At 42.8% G+C, this 19,818-nt stretch overlaps 1 long non-coding RNA gene across 2 annotated transcripts in view; it reads left to right on the top strand.

The window, feature by feature from the left end:
- The window catches only part of LOC122415763 (uncharacterized), a 117,569-nt gene that overhangs the window by 3,364 nt on the left and 94,387 nt on the right, over positions 1-19,818 (top strand). For both annotated transcript variants that reach the window (XR_006261970.1, XR_006261969.1), the window contains exon 2: positions 754-885. This is a non-coding gene — a long non-coding RNA (uncharacterized lncRNA). The remainder of the gene's footprint in view (positions 1-753; positions 886-19,818) is intronic.

The raw sequence follows: 19,818 nt of genomic DNA, 5'->3' as shown, positions 1-19,818 counted from the left end.
CTCAATGACGAAAGAAATAACGGAGCTTGTTTAGGCGAAAACCTTCGATTTTGGCCCGCTTCAATCGAATCGTCGTAAGACTCTTTCGGTATTCCCCCTTAAAATAATGGTCATTGCAGCAATTAGGGCGCTCTCGAACCACGGATTGGGAAAGAAGCTTGGTTTTGACAATTTTATCAATTCCCGATGAATTCTTTAAGGACACGGAATACTTTGGGGTTAAGGTTTTTCCAAAGAGTCTTCAATCGAGTTTATTCCGACATTCGCATTCGTTGGCGTCTCGAGGCAACCGCGACGTGCGTTTTCCCTCTCTCCCGAGTCCCGGGGACGCCTTCAAATCCGTTTATTTCCTCCCGATGGTCATTGGCTCGGCGTCATGGTCAACGGGCAAAAAACTGAGCCGTCGTTACCATTCGCGTTGGACGTAACCTCGGGAGGTCCTCGGGGCACGACAACGACACCTGACGCTGATCCTTCAACCTCCGAGTGCGTCGTTTCCCGGCGGTTCGTACGGTCTCGCACGCAGCCCGGGGCCTCGAGGTCTTGAGTTTCGCTTCCTGGTACAGGCCGCGAGCAAATCGCTCCTGGGTTGTCGAGAGCTCCGAAGGCTTCCGGCTTTCCCCATCGCGCCAAATGTCACTTCCCTGTCTCGAGGTCATCGGCTCAGCGACTAGTTACTTTTTCCTTCGTCTGATAAATCGTGATTAAATCGTTCATTCATTTTCGCAAAACTCCTTCATTTTTTGTCCGCAGGAGCTCGTGAGACCGCCGATCCCAAGGGGGACCAAGTGCGACCGTTTGCTTCGTTTTTTCGCAACGAGAAGGGAACGCTCTACGCCAAAGTCCCGTTCGGAGAGGCCTCGCTCGAGAAAACTCCGCAGAACGGTGAGTAACATTTTTTCGTCTAAATAAAAATCCTTTTCCACGCGTCTTCGCATAATTTTTCGTCATTCTTTCGCACCAAAGCTGCTGCCGTGTCCCGGCATCGATACACGTGTTTATGAAGCGCTGCGAGCGAACAAGTTCGACGCACCGTACCTGCACTCGTTTAAACTCTTATCAACTCGCGTACATACTCGTCATATGAATTCACAATGTCTCGACGCCCGCGGGGTTGTGTGCCTCAAGAGCCTGCCAGTTACGCAAACATAACGCGCGCGTTATCGTTCACGTTCCCTCAGGACTTTTAGTGCACGCGATTGCTACGTTTCCAGTCCAACAGATCGAGATTCCCGCGCGGTTTTATATTTTAGTGACGATCGGTTTACTTGAAGTTTGTAAAATAACGAAAAGCTCAAATTTTCCTACGCTTTTCGCACTGGACCAACTTTTTTGAAGCTTCCACGGCAAGGGGAGTCTCGAGACTTCCTTAAATGATGGCGAGTTAGTTTAAAAGTCGTGAAAAATTGACGACAACGTGCCTCGAGCCTCGGATGACGAGCACTCTTTATTAAGGCAGCTCATGCACGAAACGATCCTGTCACGACCCCTTCCGTCCTTGATAACACTTTTTTCTTTGTCCATTTCCCGTTGTGTTTACCCTTCGCGTTCTCTAATGCGATTTTTTCAATCAATCTCGAATGATTTGAACTCTGACCTTGATTTAAAGTGATATTGTGTCTTTAAGGTAACTCCTGTGCTGCATGCTAGTCAAATGAGTGCTAAATTTGCAAAACGCTTTTGGACCAAGTTCAACGTACCGATTAAACTTATTGTTAGTAGATATGCATTCAAGCATATCTTATTAACGTGAAAAAATATTTAAAATGATAGTTTTGCAAAACTATCAACTGAGGCATGCAAATTTCCACGACGACACATTTTCACAGCTATTTTTCAAAGAATCGTCTGTATTTTTTAACCGATTTTATTGCACCAAGTCTCATATCGGTCCTCAACCGATCCTCTACGAATTCACCACGTAGATTTTCCTTTCAACTCATTCCTGAGAGAAATTATTAATGAAAAAGTTTTTTCACTTGATTAACAATTAGCTGCAACGGTGAAACGATCAAGTTAAAAAAACAACTACACGGTGGATTCATAGAGGACCGGTTGACGAACAAAATGAGACTCGTTGCAATAAAATCGATGGAAAAACGCAGATAATTCTTTGAAAAATACCAGCGAAAGTGTGTCAGCGTGGAAATTTGCATTTATCGGTTGATGGTTTTGCAAAACTAGCGTTTTTAATATTTTTACATCTTAATAAGATATGCTGTAATACAAATCCACTAACGTTACATTTAATCGGTACGTTAAACTTGGTGTAAAAGCGTTTTGAAAATTTAGCACTCATTTGACTAGCATGCAGTGCAGGAGCTACCTTAATTAGGGAATAAAAATCGACCGAATCATTTAAACACCCATAAAATACGATCCTTCGGGCACGATCTGCCTTAAGAAGTAATAAAATTTGAGAATTTCCAGAAAAATTGAGCAAACTCGAGCACCGAGTAGTCCAAAAACGAGCACTAAATTTCGGGGATTTGTAGCCTCCGAAAAATCCGTCGAAACGTCGTAAATGTTCGTCGATCAACTTATTCCAGCGCAAAGGATTTGAAAAATTAACGTTCGTTTGTTTTTTCATGACGAAACGATAACGCGCGGTGACGGAGGACTGCGGCGATTGAATGTAATCGAAATAAACAGTGTTGCATAAACTTGTTGCAACTCGCCTCCAAACCCGGGAGTTTTTTGTCCTCGCGTCGCATTGTTCTTGAAAAAAAGGAAAGAAAGAGCCGAGCGCGTATTCAAAAGAGTTCGTCCATGCTGTTTCGAATCCGTTTCCCAGGGCTTGTCATATCCTCACTAAAAACGATACGCTGAAGTTCGTAGGACGCTAAAGTGCTCTCTGAAATTTCACCGGAAGCGATAATCAAGTGCCTCCGTAGGATAACTCGCTTATCTCTTATCGTCCCGCGAGCGTCTGCTTTCCAGACTCCCCACACTTTTTTCCCTCGTTTCGATCGCTCGTTGGCACGCGGAGCGTTTATTTTCCACTTGGTTGTTAATTGAACGTTACAGATTTATGAAATTTCGAAATTTTTTTCCCTTTTTCGAGTTGCCTCGATTCGTGCTCGCGAAATCCTGGCGTCGTGCCTTTTCGTTCGACCGCGGTGGAAAAAGAAATCGAAGGGAATTCAATCGCTTGGGGTCTCGTTCGGAAAAGCGTGAATCCGATAACTTTGCGGATGAAATTTACGACATTTTTCAAGCTTTTCGTCCGCGCTTCGCACACACTTGAAATTTTTCGAATTAATAGGACTAAAAAACCGTGATTAAACCGAGGCGAACACGGGTCAATAAATAATCACAGGAATAATAAATAAAAGCGTATTTATCGAAGGATCGATGACGTCAGGCTTCTCAGCGTGTGACATTATACGATCGCCATTGCTTTTTTTCTCGCTGTCTCGCTGTTGCAGCGCCCCCCCCCCCCCCCCCCCGCCCCGCCACCGCTCCGGCCTGATCGCTCTCCTTGTCTGACAAACATTCGCACACGGACACAGCATCTCGATTGCGCGTGTCTTTGCATGGAGTGTTTCATATCGAATCTTCCGTTCGAGGGTCTCGCTGAATTCATTTTTTCACAGGGAATCGTCCGATCGTTTGAAAAATTTCGAACCTTTTTCAACGACTTTACAAAACTAGGGGATTCAAATTTATTTATAATTGCTATGCTCTTTTTACGGTCGTTACGATAAACGATTTTATGATATTTTCGACTCTTGTAGAGACACTACGACGCTGCGGCTTCGCAGTAATGCTCAAAAGCGTTGTCCGCGCTTGCTGGCTGGAGGAAGAGAAAAAACGATAAAATCTGGGCGCCTGGGCTGGGGATCTGAAAACCTGAGAAAACGCAGTGAAATTTGTGCCAGGGAATATGAAAACGATCGCGAAAGAGCTTTGGATCGATACAAAAAAGTTTCGAATCCCAATTTTCCCGTAAATGACGTAAAACCAGTTTGAAAAAATATTCAAGTTTTCAGAGTTCATTGAAACTGTGAAAAAATGCTTTTGGATATCGAAAAATCGTTGAAAATGAGGCGAGAAAATGGTGCAACTGCGTTTTGGCAAGGGAGAAATGGAGTTTTCAAAGCGCTGAGAGAATTGACGGTTTGGCGTAAAATAACCCATAGATTTGTCTCCTTCTTCGTGATATGGGCGAGCCCACACCTTTCGCTCTCTCTCTTTTCTTTTTTTGCTCTCTCTCTCCCTCTCTCTTCTCGGCTTTCTCTTTTTCTGAGGCTCCATCTCTTTCTTTCTTCCGAGGATCGTGATACTCCGGGATCGCAAGAACGAGCAGTCGATTCTCCCCGTTGCTCTCGCAGCTTCTCCCCTTTCGTCTGAGCAATAGCAGCAACAGCAGCGGCAGCAGCATGGGCGAGCGAGCTGCTCTCTGCATGTGCACTCTCTTGTAACACGCGAGACGGCGCGAGAACCGCCTTGGCATATACGTTTTCTTCTTCCTATACGCAAATCCTCGAGGCTCGAGCAAGAAAAGACTCCTCCGCGCGGCTCCCTCCGTTATGAACCGCTGCTTTTTTGCTCAGCCTTTCCCCCGTGGAGCCCCCCGTCGCCGTACAAAAGTCATCTCGGTCTTGTTACTCCATTTTGCAATCCCCTCTCTCTCTTTCTCCTCCCTCGGTTCTTTTTCTCCGATTTTTTATTACCGAATTCGTTGCGGATCGAATAACCGTCCCCTTAATCCTGGTGGAGAAAAAAAACATTAATTTACTGGGATCATTCGTATTTTTGGCTCCTCCAATTTGTACTTTTTAATTGGCACCGAGGTCCAATTGATTTTCGCCATTTTTCTCAAACTCGCGGCTCGATCGCGGCTCCTTTTTTCTCCGATTTCAGTTCTTCCGCGTGTCCCGGAACAGTGACAGGAGCGAACGCACGGAAATTCGGAGCCCAGCACCAGCGCGGACGAGATCGACGGCGATTTTATTGTCGAGGGAACAACGACGGTCGAAGGTTTCAAGCGAAATCTCGTAAAGCAACATCTCAGTGGCATTTGCTGGCTGTCAAAATCCAATGAATTCTCATAATACACGAAATGATTTCACTCCGAAAAATACACGAAATGATTCTACTCCAAAAACGCACGAACTGATTTTACTCCAAAAGAGGCACGAAATGATTTTACTCCAAACATTCGGTTTTGTATTCCAACTCGACAAGGCCGTCGAACGTGAGCGACCCGAAGCCTCGAGACCTTCGAAATCCGCTTTCGAAGTGGACTTTTCGTTAAAGATTCTTGCATTAAATGTCGAGAACTGAGAGGAGGTTATTAAACCTTGCGAGCGATTATTTATCCCCGTTCACGAGGGCCGACTGCCACTTAGAACGTGTCTGTACATTATTTTCATATTTTGTTTACTTATACGAGGATGATGGCCATATTTGTAGCTTTTTCATAAGGTACATAAGCGCGACGGTACAGCCAATACATCTGTCGCGCACTTGGGCCTGCTTTCGGCGTTGCTATACGTAGGATGAATTGAAATATCGCATGTGTCTTACAGACGTTGGCAAAAAGTCGGCGGTGTATGCGCGCATGTACATGCGGAGTGTCAACGAACACGAGTCGCTTCGAAAAGTGTCTTTCAAGAGGCAGGAAAAGGCCTGATGATTTTGCACGCTTCCTTTTTCAGGGACGTGCCCGTGCATTTCTCTTTTTCTCGAAAAACTTTCCTTCTCTTTGTCCTCGGAGTCTTGGCTCATTTTAATCGAACAAAAACTAAACGCAGACTTTGAGATTAAAACAAAACGCGCTTGCGTAACGAAGTGCACGTGATCGGTCAATAATTTTCGCCTCTTTCATCCGGCGCTTCGCTCGTGTTTTTACAACCCAGCGAATCGCTCGCGTCACACGCGATCGGGTCCGGAAGACCCGATCGCCTTTTGAACCGAATTCGAGTATTTCGTGCTCTTTTTTAACAAATTTTGCCAAAAAAATTATCTTCTTAAACATTTTTTTAGCGTTTGCTTCAGTTATTAAAAAATCAATGTTTTTGATTGAACGTTCAAACATTAATTACACCTTTGTTGTTTGTTTATGAAAAATCGATATTTTTTATTATCCATTAAACATTTTTTTTAACAAATTTTGATAAAAAACCAAATTTTTATCAACGCTCCAGCTCCTTTTTAATTTCCACCATCGAATCAGCCATTTTCTGTATTTTTCGAGGACTTTCCGCGAGGCTCGGTTCAAGGATCAGAGGCGAGGCTTTACCGTTAACTTCCTCTGGCTCCGAGCTCCATGAAAAAGTGTTATTTATCATGAGAGAGCGAGATGCTGGCCGTCATTAATGATCTGTTTGATCTATGTTTATTTGTCTTTTCCTTAAGAAAAAAGGAATCGGCGTACACGCACTTACATACACGTATCCAGATAAGATAACGGACGATAAGACGCCCGGAGGCTTTTTTCTTATCGCCATCTATTTAATTAAAACATCTGCGGCTGACGATGCCTCCGGAGTGTTATAAATTTTCATAGTTACTGCTCCTTACTGATCCATAATATTTTCGAGCTCATATTCCGCGCGGTACGAATCTAATGCGTAGGAATATTTTATCCAGAATTTTATCAACTCCACTTTACTCGCCTCGTTAGAGAGGTTTTTCTCATACGTGAGTTCGATCCTCGTATTGCCGACAAGTGTTCGATCACATCGACGTTTTTTACAGCGCAACGGTGGCCTCGAATTACTGTTCGGGGTTCATGGAAGCAAACTTTTGACTGGGCTCTTCTACAATTTAAAATTTCCAGCTCTCGCATTCAAACATTTTCGATGTTTTTCTCCTTCTTTCATTGAATTATTTAAAATGGGATTTCGGTTTCCAGGCTTTTTAGGTTGAGTTGGTGGACGATTGTTTTGGTGTTCCAGTTTTCGTGAATTTCGTTTTCGATTTTGTGAATATGAGATGGACATTTTGGGAGAATTTTTGAGCACTTTTGGCCTCAAATTATTCGCGCATTCGCGTTACTATTTTCGTGCTCGAATATCAAAGTTCAGTTGGGAAAATTTTATTTTTATTTTTTATATAATAAAGAACAATATTTTCGTAGAAATTTCTGTGTCAAAATCCTCGCTTGCTAGCATCGAATTTAAATCGTTAAATTGACAGTGATTGAACGGTGAAATGAGAGCCGAAAGTCGTCTCGAAATTGAGCAGAATATCATTCGTCAAAAAAAACGTATACGTAAATTCATTTCGTGCCAGGCTCGCGACACTGGCGTGCACATAAATTTATTTATAACTCACCTGCTGTCGAGCGCTTCGGGACTGTGAGTGTACACACGTAATTAGGGTATTTCGACTAAAAAATCTTTTGGTTTTTTTCGCTCCTCATTGTGCCGCTCATCCTGATTCTCTTCCACAGCGTTATTCGCTTGAAAGTTCGCAGTATCGCTGGAACTCAAAAATATTTCAAAGTTTCGTGTCAACGAAAAAATACGTCGAAACTCAAAAATATTTTTCTCTACTCGACTAATTCGCAATCATTACAGCGACGAAATATTCTCATTTATCGATCTCTCAAAATTTGTGCAGAACAAGAAAAAAAGCCCGATGGAAAAGTCGTTTCTTTGAGATCCTTAATGAGCGCACAATGGATTGGGAATGAACGAACAAAAAAACATAAAAATGAGATAAAAGTGATCGAACAGCTTGCAAAACGACTGAACAAGCTGCACTTTCGTCGCTCTCGTTTGTCGTCTCGTATAAGATCCTCGCGCACATTTACTTTTATGTATCGAGCATTTGGCGCTCGAGGGCCTGGCGCCTCGTTTATCTCGTCCTCCCAGAACTTTCACATTTCGCGGTTATATTCCGAATAAATAATAATAAAGAGGCTACCGCGATTGCGTAATTTTCGACTCGCGTTGGAAAAGAGAGACTCGCACCAACAGCAACAAAAACAACGAAATCTCTCGAAATTTCCAACGCATTCGAGAGAAAAATAAAAAAGAGAAAATCTCCTTCGCTCGCTTATCGAACGAATGATCAACGCCGGGGGATCGCGTAATCGAAAAATTTCTCTACTTATGACTACGGAAAATTTCCGACTTCGATGATTTCTTACGATGATTCATACCCGATCGGTGCGACGATTATTTATCGATTAGTCATTTTTTGGGGAGATCGTTAGAGCCGAATTAACGAAGCCTGCTCCACCTCCGATTCTCTAGTGCTGAAGAATTCATTTTTTCGATTTATTTACATTCACTTTGTCACGCTCGAAATACCGAAGAAATCAAGTCAAATTGCACGAAAATCAGAAGCAACGAATTTCGTGAGCGACGAATAACTTGGGTGGAAAGGTTGAAAAAATTGTTGAACGAACACGATTTATCAAAATAACGAAATTCGGAGTTTTACGAAACGAGAATAAAAAGAAATGTCGATTTCTCCACCGTTTTTCTGACAAATTTTTCATCTCCAGAATCGAAAACATTCGATTTTTCGAGCCAGTTCTTGAACTTTGCTCCAAAACGTTCATTTCCTGATTTTTTTTCCACTTTCTCGGAATCGGATTATAAAAATAATAATGATAATTGTAACGAATAATAAGAAGATTGAGAGAAAAATTGTATTTCGAGATAATTGCGGTATTGACGTTCTCGCACATATTGACCTCTGCAACTCGCTCATTATCTTCGCAAATGAATGACTCTCGTGCACGAGATACCACCGACTCACGTTCTACGTGAGTCCCTACTATTCAGGGGATATTCAAGTGTGAAATTAATCACGAGGATGGGATGAATCATAATTTGAAGGGACGAGGGGGGGGGGGGGCTGGGGGGCAAAAACATAATAAATATACGGGACTATAACTCAGTTCGTGCTCGGAGGTCAAATTGTCATTAAAAGTAGGTGTGATCGTTATAAAAAAAAAAAAATGCTGCAATCAAGTCCGCGTCGTTCTGAGTCTAAGCGAATACGAAAAAAACGTTTATTCGCACTAAATTAATCCGAATTGGACAATACGAAAGATTTTATTTCATACGAAAACTGCGTAATCGTGCCAGAAAATCAAAATCAAATGTGAGAAAAACTAAAATAGTAAGATTTTGACGACTCGATTGGTCACCGAGAACAACTGAAATCCGAAGTGCCTAAAGAATTTGTATTTTATTGTTCTCCAAGCGGACATTTCGGAATCTATAAATTTGGGTTGAAAGACCTGAAAATTCGACATTTACAGGATCTCAGTTTCCATTGTCCTGAAGGAGTACTGAATTAATCGGAAAATAATTGACTGGAGGAAAGCCCTGGCGAATATTCACTCACAAAGGAGACGATGCGATCAAGTTCTTCTTGGTTTCTCATCATCATCAAAAATCACATGCCCGATGAGAGATTCGCGAATGAAGGTATTGCAGCAAGCGCTTTTTGCCTGGAGTTTCTTCCCCGGGATCGTAAGACTGGAACTCGCGGACGTTTGTCTCGAAAAATATCACGTCTGTGATCGAGAACTCGTCTTTCTCACTGTTTTTGTCTCTCGTAACGTAACTCGTCGTGCGCGGAGTCGAGAGCCGAACATGCCCAGCTGGATTCCCCGGAGCAAGCGTTCCTCCGAGCGCGCGTTAAAGTATATGAAAAGCACGTTTTTTTCTTCTTTCTCCATCTATTTTTCTTCCTCCGGTTACAACGACGCTAAACTTTCACCGCGTCGACTTTCCCTTTCTCCGGTCTGTGAGCCTCTTCGTCTGCGCGGTCGTGCCGCATTTATTTATCTCGCGGACCGCGCGTCTTTATTCGCGCCCGCGTCGACTCGTCCTGCTTACCGGAAATCTTTAAAGACGACACATTTCCGGTGTCGCTCCCTCCCCGAACGTTTCCTCCGACGTACCAGTTATAATTGCTCTAATCACGCAGTTCTTTGCGTTTACGTAACTTCGCGCGCGTACTTTTCATCGATCCGCCGCGGTGCTTTGCAATCTGCTTCTCAGTTCTCTCAGGCTCCCCGATAATAATTTTTCCGCTCGCGAATTGGCGATTCCTCGTGCCCCGGAAATCTCGGGAATTGTTCGGAATTCGAATCGTGGAAAAACTTTTTGAAAAATGTGTAAAATTGGAGAAAACGAATTTTTAATTAATTTTACGCGAATCAAAGTTCCTCCCATTTTTCTATTGGATTTTTCAGTATTTTCTTCTTACCACGGAGGTTAATTAAGGGGGTTTCCGAAAACACGAATGCTCCTTTTTTCCCTCGGAACAAGAGGGAAAAAATGTGCGAAATTTTTCCATTCGTCGAATTTTGCTTTTTCAGTCGATTCTTGCTCTGCTTTTTCTATCATCGAACTTTCACGAGAGGATAAAAATGCACGACTGAGTAGCCGAGAGGTGAAGTGTGGAAGAATTTCAAAGCTGCTTCTTTCTCTCATTGGCTCGTATACAATTCAAAAAGTCAAATGTTCGATAAATATTAAAGAGCCGACTTAACCCACATATCGGTGCATAAACTGAGTGATGCTTTGTACAAACGAATGTATCTCATTTTTCGTCGTATAAACGTTAGTCGAGACGCCTGCTCGCAACTTACATTTGACTTTTTAAGAGCGTCGCGCGGAGAGTGCGTTCGCACTCTTCCGTTCCTCCTTATCTCGAGTTCTTTGACCTTTTCTCGTTAAATGAATAAGAAAAGAGGTAAAATAAGTCCGCTGAAAGTAAGCTCACGAAACGTCTTTAACTCGAGTCGAGCGATAAGATAACCGGGACGACGAATTTGCCCATTTTCGACCTTTTTTCGGTAGTTCAAATTACTTCCAAACAGAATTTTCCTTTTTTATCCCACCCACGCAAACCCTTTATCGTTCTCTCCAAAAATTTGCGGCGCATTTGTCTCGCGAGTCAAAAAACACATTTTTTTCCTCTTTTATTTTTAAGATCGGCTGGATAAAAATTTCATTAAAATATTAGCGTTCAGCTAACGACGTGAAAAACGTTTCAATGAGCGATAAGAAAGACTCGAGTTTGCTTAAATGTTCGTACGCCTGCGTGTACTTCGTTTCGGCTCTGTTTTCGTCGTTCTCGACATTTTACCTCCGAGTCTATGGACTCATCGAGCTGTATTTCTATTTTGAAAACTCGCTAGTAAAATCTCGAGTTGCTTTCAGTTTGAGGAAAAAACAATAAGATTATGTTGGGAACGTTCTGTTCATGATTTCTGAGAGGCAATAGAAACTTTATTAGAATTCAGTGATTAAGTTGAAAAATATTATCATCATTGATCCAGAGCAAGACTAATCTCACTCGAGTCGAGAATTTTTACGAAACTCGTGTGAGACGATGATGTACTTGCTCCAGTTTGAGAATTTGAGAATTGGTTGGTGAGACATGACTATAAAATTGAGGCAATCGATATGACAGTTGTTGAGGATGAGCTTCACTGAATTAGAGAAGAAACACGAGTGAGCAATCGAATAGAGCGCAGACATCGCACACAAATACAAAACGATCATTCCAATAAAATTGTAAATTACAAAGAAAGGTTAAGTTTTGGTAGATTGTCTGACGAAATCTTGGTTAACTGTATAATTCAAAGGAAGGAAAAAATTTAATCGATTAATTCATTTCCATTACTCGTTCTTTTGATCACGAAGATATAAATTTCGCCTGTTAAGTACTTAAGTTAAGGCAACGTACAATTTTCAAAATTTTCAAATTAAAGAAACAAATATTCGAAAATTTTCAAATATTTTTTTCTTTAATAATTATTTAATTACAGTATTTCAGAGAATACTGCAAGTTGACGTATTTTTTATTTTATTTTTTCTTTCGATTGCGACCTCTTCGAAGTCTGTAGCTCAACGCGTTGAAGAGACATTAATTAATATATTTTTTAATTTCATCAAAAGATGTTGCATTTTATCGCACACGTTTTTCATGGTTATTTGTTTTTAATATTAATGCTCAATTCATAGAATGAAGCATTGATCAAGCAACAAGTTTATTTATTTCATAACGTCTTTAAAACACCTTCTCATGATTGGCTTCCAGTCCCATGAAACAATTTTCCAGTATGTCAGGGCAGGGAAGTTCGAAAGTATCAACTTTGGCTTTCGCAGTGACTTTGGATGCATTGAATTTGGTTTTTTTCGGTGCTTCCATTCCGTCAGGAGCTTCAGGAAGCTCGAGAGCGCACAAGCTTTTCGATTTCAATGGAATTCGACGTGCACTCGTGACGTCATCTCACTCGTGCTGCGCGCTCTCTCGCAGATAATATTTTCATTTAATTTTCATTTTCTTCGTTTCATTGGTGCATTAATCGCAGCCACTTTACGACGAGGGAGATCGTTGCCTCTTGCTGCAGGCTGCCCGCGTGGAAAGCCTTGGTCAAACGGGCTCGGGAATATCGTTCATAGTCGTGAGAGACTGAAATTGACCAATCGACTTGTGACAATCGGGCCATTTAACCCGCCGGATAATTTATCATACTTGGAACAATCAGAGGCGCCTTTTACAATTTGTATATAAATATCGATGTTATAACATCGCGACGCATTTCACTCGAACGAAAGTGCATCGTCATGGGACAACAAAACGTCTGACGTTGGCGTAGCATTCCGTTGAATCGAACAGCCGATTGACGTACTTCATAAATGAGATAACATTTTTCTCCCGAATGTAGCAACAAATTTTTTCACCCACGGTCGGGGTTGGAGGAAAATTTGAACACGTCGTCGAGTAAACAAGACGAAAAATGAATTTTCCGTTGCTTTTGGAAACGCACCAAAGCTGCACTGCAAAGAAAATCCTCAAACTTTCGGCTCCGGACGATCAAGAAAAGCGACGAAAAAGTGCTTCTTCGACTTTTATTTTCTCTGTTGCGCGTGCCTGTGAAAAAGAAATCCAAAATTTTCGTAGCCCGGCACGTATCGAAGGAGTACAAAGAGCTCGAGTTTTTTCGTGCCACACTCTGCCAATAACGAGTTGCCTTCGAGAGAAAAGACGGTGGGCGAGAAGAAGAAGGGAAACGGGAAAGCGAGAGGCTTTATTGAAGCTTCTAATTCCGTACCGGAAGTTACCGGTTGCGTGTATGCTTATATACAGTTGCAGCAGAAAGCTACGAAACGCAGACCTGCCTCAGGATCGAAATAAATTGTTGGTCATGCGGGACTCCGGCAGACTCTCGCGTCCCCGGCCACCCCTCGCTCCCTCCGTCTTACATCCCGCCCTCGCTCCGTTTATTGTATTACTAATTATCACGTACCCCATGCGGTCGGATAATAGGGTGGCTGCGCAGCAGCCCGAGCAACGAGAATAACAAGCCGCAAAGGTCTTGATTCATTTTGCCGCGACCACAGTTCTCTTTCTCTCTCTCTCTCTCTCTCTTTGTTCAATACGAAAACCCCGCCGTTCGTGTTTCTTCTTCGCCTCTTCCAACTTTCCGATCGCCGGATCGACACTGCGAAACGCGTCGCAGCTTTTGTTCCTGCCGAGACGCTTTTCGTCGATCATTTTTTTCGATAATTTATTTACAGCCTTGAGGTATTCGGGGCTGGAAGAGGCGGAGGAATTTTGGGTGGGATGCCGATGGAAATTGGAGCGCGAATTTCGGGGGGCTTCACAAAGCGAGCTTCGCTGCTTCTTCTCATTTTGCTGGAACTCGGAATCGAAAAGTCTCGTTTTCTATCGAAGAGAGTAGAAAAATTCAAACGGAGAATAGAATTTTTGCTCTTATTTTCATTATTATAATTATTTTTTACCTGAACTCCCGAAAAGTGGTGGAATTGCTCACCATTTTTTTGTATCCTACGAAAATTCTACTCGAGTCTCCGGAGCATAGCTTATACAGGAAATTCAACCCTCTTGTATTCTATAGAAATTAACATCGATTCAGGCGTATACCCACCCTCTCGCATTGTCGGAGGATGCATGTTGAGGCGTTTTGTTGGAAAAATGCTTGTTTACCGAATGAATGTAACGCGAGGCAGAGCAATTCAGTTGTTTGTCGAGACTGAGAACTCATAAACGTTGCCACCTTTGAGGTCTGCGGGGAAATAAAAACTTGGTGTTCTCTCTTTGTGTACCGGGCAGGAGAATCGGACACTAAAATTTCGAAAAGCTTCCGTTTCCCGGCGATCGTTTGTTCGAAAGAGAATGAAGCGAAGTAACAAAAGGCTTTTATCCAAATTTTCTACATTTGCGTACGCCTTAAAAGTTCTGGGAATTCTCAGTTTTTATCTCGCGACCGCTCCGACTTTTACAGCAAAAATTACTACGTTTTTATAGTAACTCTTATTATAACTCTTAGTAACTTTTATTATAACAATAATCGCTACGGAGTGTCTCAAATAATGCAAAAGTTAGGGAACCATTACCACAGTTCATAGTAAATAACGCGCTGTACTATATCAAAAATGAACACCGAACGAATTTTGATCAAAAACATAGTAAATAATGAAATGATTTGATGAAAATTTAGGAGACAGCATAGCAGTCGTTTCTCTGTGCTATACGAAAAATTGCATTGAATTTTGCTCAATAAGATAACAAAAAGTTCATGCACTCACCAATTATATGAGGCGTTGTATAAACGTAAAAATTAACCAGTGGCACATAGTAAAATTTCAAGCGATTTGTCCAGTCCGATTCACCGATTTTCAACATTTCGCCAAAGACACGAGTGACATTCGGATATCGATAGATCGTTCGATGTGAGAATGTCGCAGACCTAAATTGCACTTTGGTGAAATGTAATAGAACGGCGATATAGAACAGCGTTGTTACAAAAGATAGCAAATTTTTCTAGCAAATACATCCGAAATATTGGTTTAAAAGTCTCTCCGTGTGGAAGCTGATCTCTGACGAAATAGCCGCCGGCCTTTTCGAAAAATCTTCGTATCAGTCGCGACTCTCTTTTTTCTTATCCTTCCTCGCGGAGGTTTCATCAGACTCGTACGATCGCCGCAGCTTTTACAGGCGGCTCAACATCGCGCACTCTACAATCGCTTTATTTTGCTCGTGACACTTTTGCGATAAACCGTTAGTTCAGCCGGAAATTATGCGTAGAAATAAACTTCTCTATCGCGAGCACAAAAACTCGAATTTTTCGAAGAAACGAGCTCTGTTTTCGAAGGAATTCGAACACGAGACGGACACACTGTCTGGATGCTGTTTCACGAAGGGAAATCTCCTTTCGAGACCCCCTCAAAATAGACCCCGATTTGAGGGGTGTTTTTAGATCATTTGAAAACGCTTCAAGTCTGCTGTGAGCTCTCTGCGTTCAGAGCTTCAGTCTTTTGAAGAGCAATATGTTTCCTCCTGGTTCATACAGATGAAGTGCATCTTCGTGCATATTTTTGGATTTTCAGGGGCTCAGCAGCTAGTCAAATGTTTTTTAGGGATTCGATAAACCTTCGAGATCCTCCGTACAAAAAATTCAGTTTATTCTGTCTCGTTGGAAAAATATAAAATGGTGAAATATTCCCTAATTCGTGTGAGACTATTCATCTGCGTTTTAAAAGGGACCGATTGACGCGGTGATTTTTCACGAAATTGTCAAGTTCTTCAAATTCGATACTCGACACGAGCTCGCATCGTCGGGAATTGTATTTCTTGATCCAACGTCCCAGGGAACTTGGAAAATTTGTCGAACCTCTAGAAACTCAATTCCGGAGAGCCGAAGCGAACGAAGATTTTCGAGTGACAAATTTTCAGTTTGACCTCGGATCCAACGATCGCTCGACGCTATATTTGATCATTCGAACGTATAAACCGTCGAAAAGAACTCAAATAATAACGCGATTGACGTCAGACCACAGAGCTAACAAAAGTCGTCAAAATACCGAAATTCCTTTTTCGTTTTACATCCGCAATTGGAATTGCACGAAAAGATGATAAACAGCAGAAATTGTACGTGCATCCAGTAGCGAAAATTTTTCTAAAGAAGTAATCACGCACAAAGAAATTGCGAAAGGGGCAGAGCTGCTCTGGCGAGTGTACACGGAGCATCAGCATTCGCGATAACTAAAGTGTGATAGCGTCGGAAATTTCCACGTGTAACGACACCGCACACAACTCGTGAGCAACTACAACGTCAGCATTCTCAGTACAGAAGCCTCGAGAGCAACGGGAAATATTATCGATTTTCCTCAACTTTGGAAACATCGATAAAAAGAGCAAAATCAGAGTCCCAACAGACTAATTTCGACGCAATTTTCTTTTCGGCTCCACGCCAGAGATCAAGAACCACAACGATCGAGTGTCCCTTCCAAACTTTCGTTTCTCGTCACTCGAATGGGATTTCTAAAACGGCGTTTGCCCTCATGATTTGTGCTTAATGATCGCTCCGATTGCTCGATGATTACTCGAATCCATCGCTGTTTACCGATCGATTTTCCTCACGCTTCAACTCCAGTCACTTCTACTTGAGGCTAAATGAAACGATAAAAAGAAAGATTTTCGATCAGAATTCGTTGCTTCGAAATAAAGCCAAGAAAGTGAAGTTCTGAAACTTTTTAAAAATGTGTCCAACGGTGAAGAAATGGTTTTGTGAAAATACTTAAAAAATGCAAGCTTGCTATTTACGAAGATTCGTTATCGTGACGATCTGCGATGCCGATGAAATAGCCAATTTATTTTTAACTGTCAATCACGAGTTAAAGTCCAGAGACGCTGTCGCGCATTTTCCTGGGTACTTTCCCATTGAATATCCGCACGCGCATGCGGCGACATAAAGGTGGGATGAATTGTAAATTTCACGCTTCAATTTACAGTGAAAATAGTTGCTAGTAAAAATTCTTGTTATTGCTAATTACGAGACTTTTCCCGACGAAAGTTTCCCACCGCCACATACGCGATTTTTATAAACGGCTATAAAGTCGCGGCGTAGCGATACGATTAGAGGAATTTTCACGAACTTTTGCTATTTCTAACGACAGAAATTATTGCGTGTCCAAAGTCCGTCGACGGGGGAGAGCTCGACACCGTTTTTCTCACGAGTTTAAGGTGCTAATCGACGAAAATAATTAGCTCACTGATCACGCATTATCGCGGATTGGAAATAATCGGACGATTGAAAATGTGGGCTCAACTCGATTAAAAAATCGGTAAAAATAAATTCACCGAGGATTAAATTGCGACGGCATTTTCATCGCGAATAGAAAACGACAACAAAACGAGTTTGTGATTTTCTCTGGACGAAAAATTCGAGAAGCTCCACTCCGATTTGACAGATTTTGAAAAATCTCTCCTTGAATTATTTATAAATGGCGAGTATTCGATTTACACAACGTTTGTTTACAGGCTTTGGATAAAAACACTTTTCAATGCCAAGTTTTTCAGTATTTCAAATAAACTCAATAAATTTGTGTATTCGTGCTTATCGATCGTTTTTTTTCCTCTTGCGCAACGACGACGTTAAGCAGTAAATTTCGAAGCGACCCATGCTCTTTTATCAGCGTCGAATACTCGATATACGTTCCCATCTGTTTGATCGAATCACATTCTTTTATCGTTTCTCTTGCGCCGAATCCCCATTTTTACTTATTCCGTAATAACCCTTCGCGATACGCAATTTAATTTTGTATCTGAATAATATTCTGGTCGATTTTTGGTTGTGCATCGATTGACAACAGCTCAGTCGAGTTTTATCTCCTTCCCAATGCGTGTCGCTCATTTCTTCTCGTTTCGTAAGAAAATTTCGTTCCCTCAAGTTATCGCGGAAGCATTTTAGTCGCACCAAACGCTGTGTTTGAAAATTTTTAATATTCCGCAGGAAAATTAGTGCCAGTAATTCGTCACTTTATTTCTTGTCTTCCCGCTGCGCCGTTCATTTATTTCGTGCTTCAGAACGAACTCGCTTTTAATAACCGTTCAATAGCACGTCGACACTAATTGGCTCAAATATTTTTTTCTCATTCGAAGCATCAGTTATGGGGCCACGTGGGATTAGGAGACGCGCCTTCGCCTCGGAGCTCTGCTCCCGCTCGCCCCCTCTTCTTCTCTCTCCCTCGGAGGTCTTTGTTCGATTTTATTTTCACTACAAACACATGTGGAAAACAGACACCCCGCGTGGGTATTTTCCCTCTTTATCTCGCGCCCTCTCGTCCTCAAGCCCTCGAGTCTATTTTACATTCCGAGAAAAATGAGACCTGGAAGGAGTCTCCGGATCGCTGCGATCCGGAGTTTTTCTTACGGAAGTCAAATCAGCATGGCAGTTTTGAAAATTCGAAACTGGCTCCGAGGCCGAAAGAGGCGTGAAATCGTCCCCGATTTTCTCTGCTGACGCGTCTGGATGGTCGAGCCAAAAAAATATTCAATTTGCGTCCACTTGCGATAGAAAACTCGGCGAAAAATTCGTCACCGAATAACCAGCGGCAGGAGATTCGACTGGTGAGGCAATTCAGATACGTCAACGTTGCAAATTTTTCCATCCTTTTTTCACCGCCGGGTGAATGACGCAGAGAAATTTATCCGGAGCTGCGTTATTTCCCCTGAAGTAGTGTCTTCGTCTTTCAAGGGGTTTTTCAACGGTTTTTTCCTCTCGTTTGGCGAGCCACATGTGTCTAGGGAGCCGAAACACCCCCGTGCCCTCGAGAAGGCCTCTGGCGGGTCGTCCACAACGGTTCCATCGGGGTTGAGGGCGGTCGTGGGAAAAAGGCTGGACCGGTCTTAAAACTGTTGCCATCCTCAATGGGGGCGAAAAACACGAAGGTTTTCCGTACTAATTAGAAAGAGCGATACGTGACGAGGCTGTTTTCTGATTCTGTCACGAAGCTCGAGCTTTCTCGTTCGAAAAAGGGGGAACTTCTTTTTCAAGCTTCTCAATGATCCTCGAACGAGTTGGCGCGATTCATCTTGGTCAATACTTCTCCGTGCTCTCGGGCCTCGCTCGTACATGTGGGCCGCATCCCTAAATCGCTCCTAAATAAAATGCAAAGGCGTAGCAATAACGTTTCTTCTTCCACTCGCAACGGGGAGCTTTGAAAGTGAAGACGGAAGTGGCGAAAAGTTATTTTCACTCTCACCGGACCGAAATCCCTGATCGGCGAATATTTCGAGGAGCCAATCCGGAAGGATTTCGAGCCTGAAAAGTGAAATTTAAAAAAATTCGATTTCTCGAACGAGTCTCGGAACGCACGCGGTGGATTCTCGCCCTTACGCCATTGAGGTTCGACCTCGGGGGTTCGTAGGCGGCAGCACCTGCGGCTTTCATCCCTGGCGGAGGTCGAAGAGGGTGCGGGCACGCAGTGGTTGCAGGTCACGGAGAAGAACGAGTCGAGGTTTCTCGAGAGGGGAGGAAACGAGTGGAAGGGGCCAAGAAAAAAGGAGAAATGGGGAAGGAAGATAAAAAGATGTGAGCCGAGGTCCTTACACGAAAAAGCCTGTGGGCCTTTTTCTCTCGAGGATCGTGAGCTGGCTGGAGATCGAGAAAAAAGGAAAAGGAGACTGAAAGCCAGAGATAAATAAGGACGCAGGGCCTCCTGGGTCCCGGAGGAGGGGGACTCGGATTCGAAGCAGGCCCCGTGAACTCAAGTACCTGGCCGTTCCACCGCAGAGTACCCCCGATCGAAAGGACCCTCGCACGTATACAAACACACGAGCCTAAACATACCTCCGACGCATGTAAAAATGCCTGCACTTGCTTTCATTACGTGCGGGCCTTCGACGTCCCCTCGACTCGCAACTTCTCAATCTTTAACCAACAAAAAATTCTCCCCCCGCGGGAAGTAAACACACGAATTTTGAAAACTGCACTAACCAAATAACAGGCTTTGACTGCGCGATAATGTGTGTTTGGTCGAGCACAAAATTGAGCAACTCGTAGATCCTTTTCTGGTTGCC

This window comes from Venturia canescens, chromosome 9 (genome assembly GCF_019457755.1).
Source record: "Venturia canescens isolate UGA chromosome 9, ASM1945775v1, whole genome shotgun sequence".
Lineage (NCBI taxonomy): Eukaryota > Metazoa > Arthropoda > Insecta > Hymenoptera > Ichneumonidae > Venturia > Venturia canescens.
Note: the sequence above shows the minus strand (reverse complement) of the source record. Positions and strands in the feature narration are given on the sequence as shown.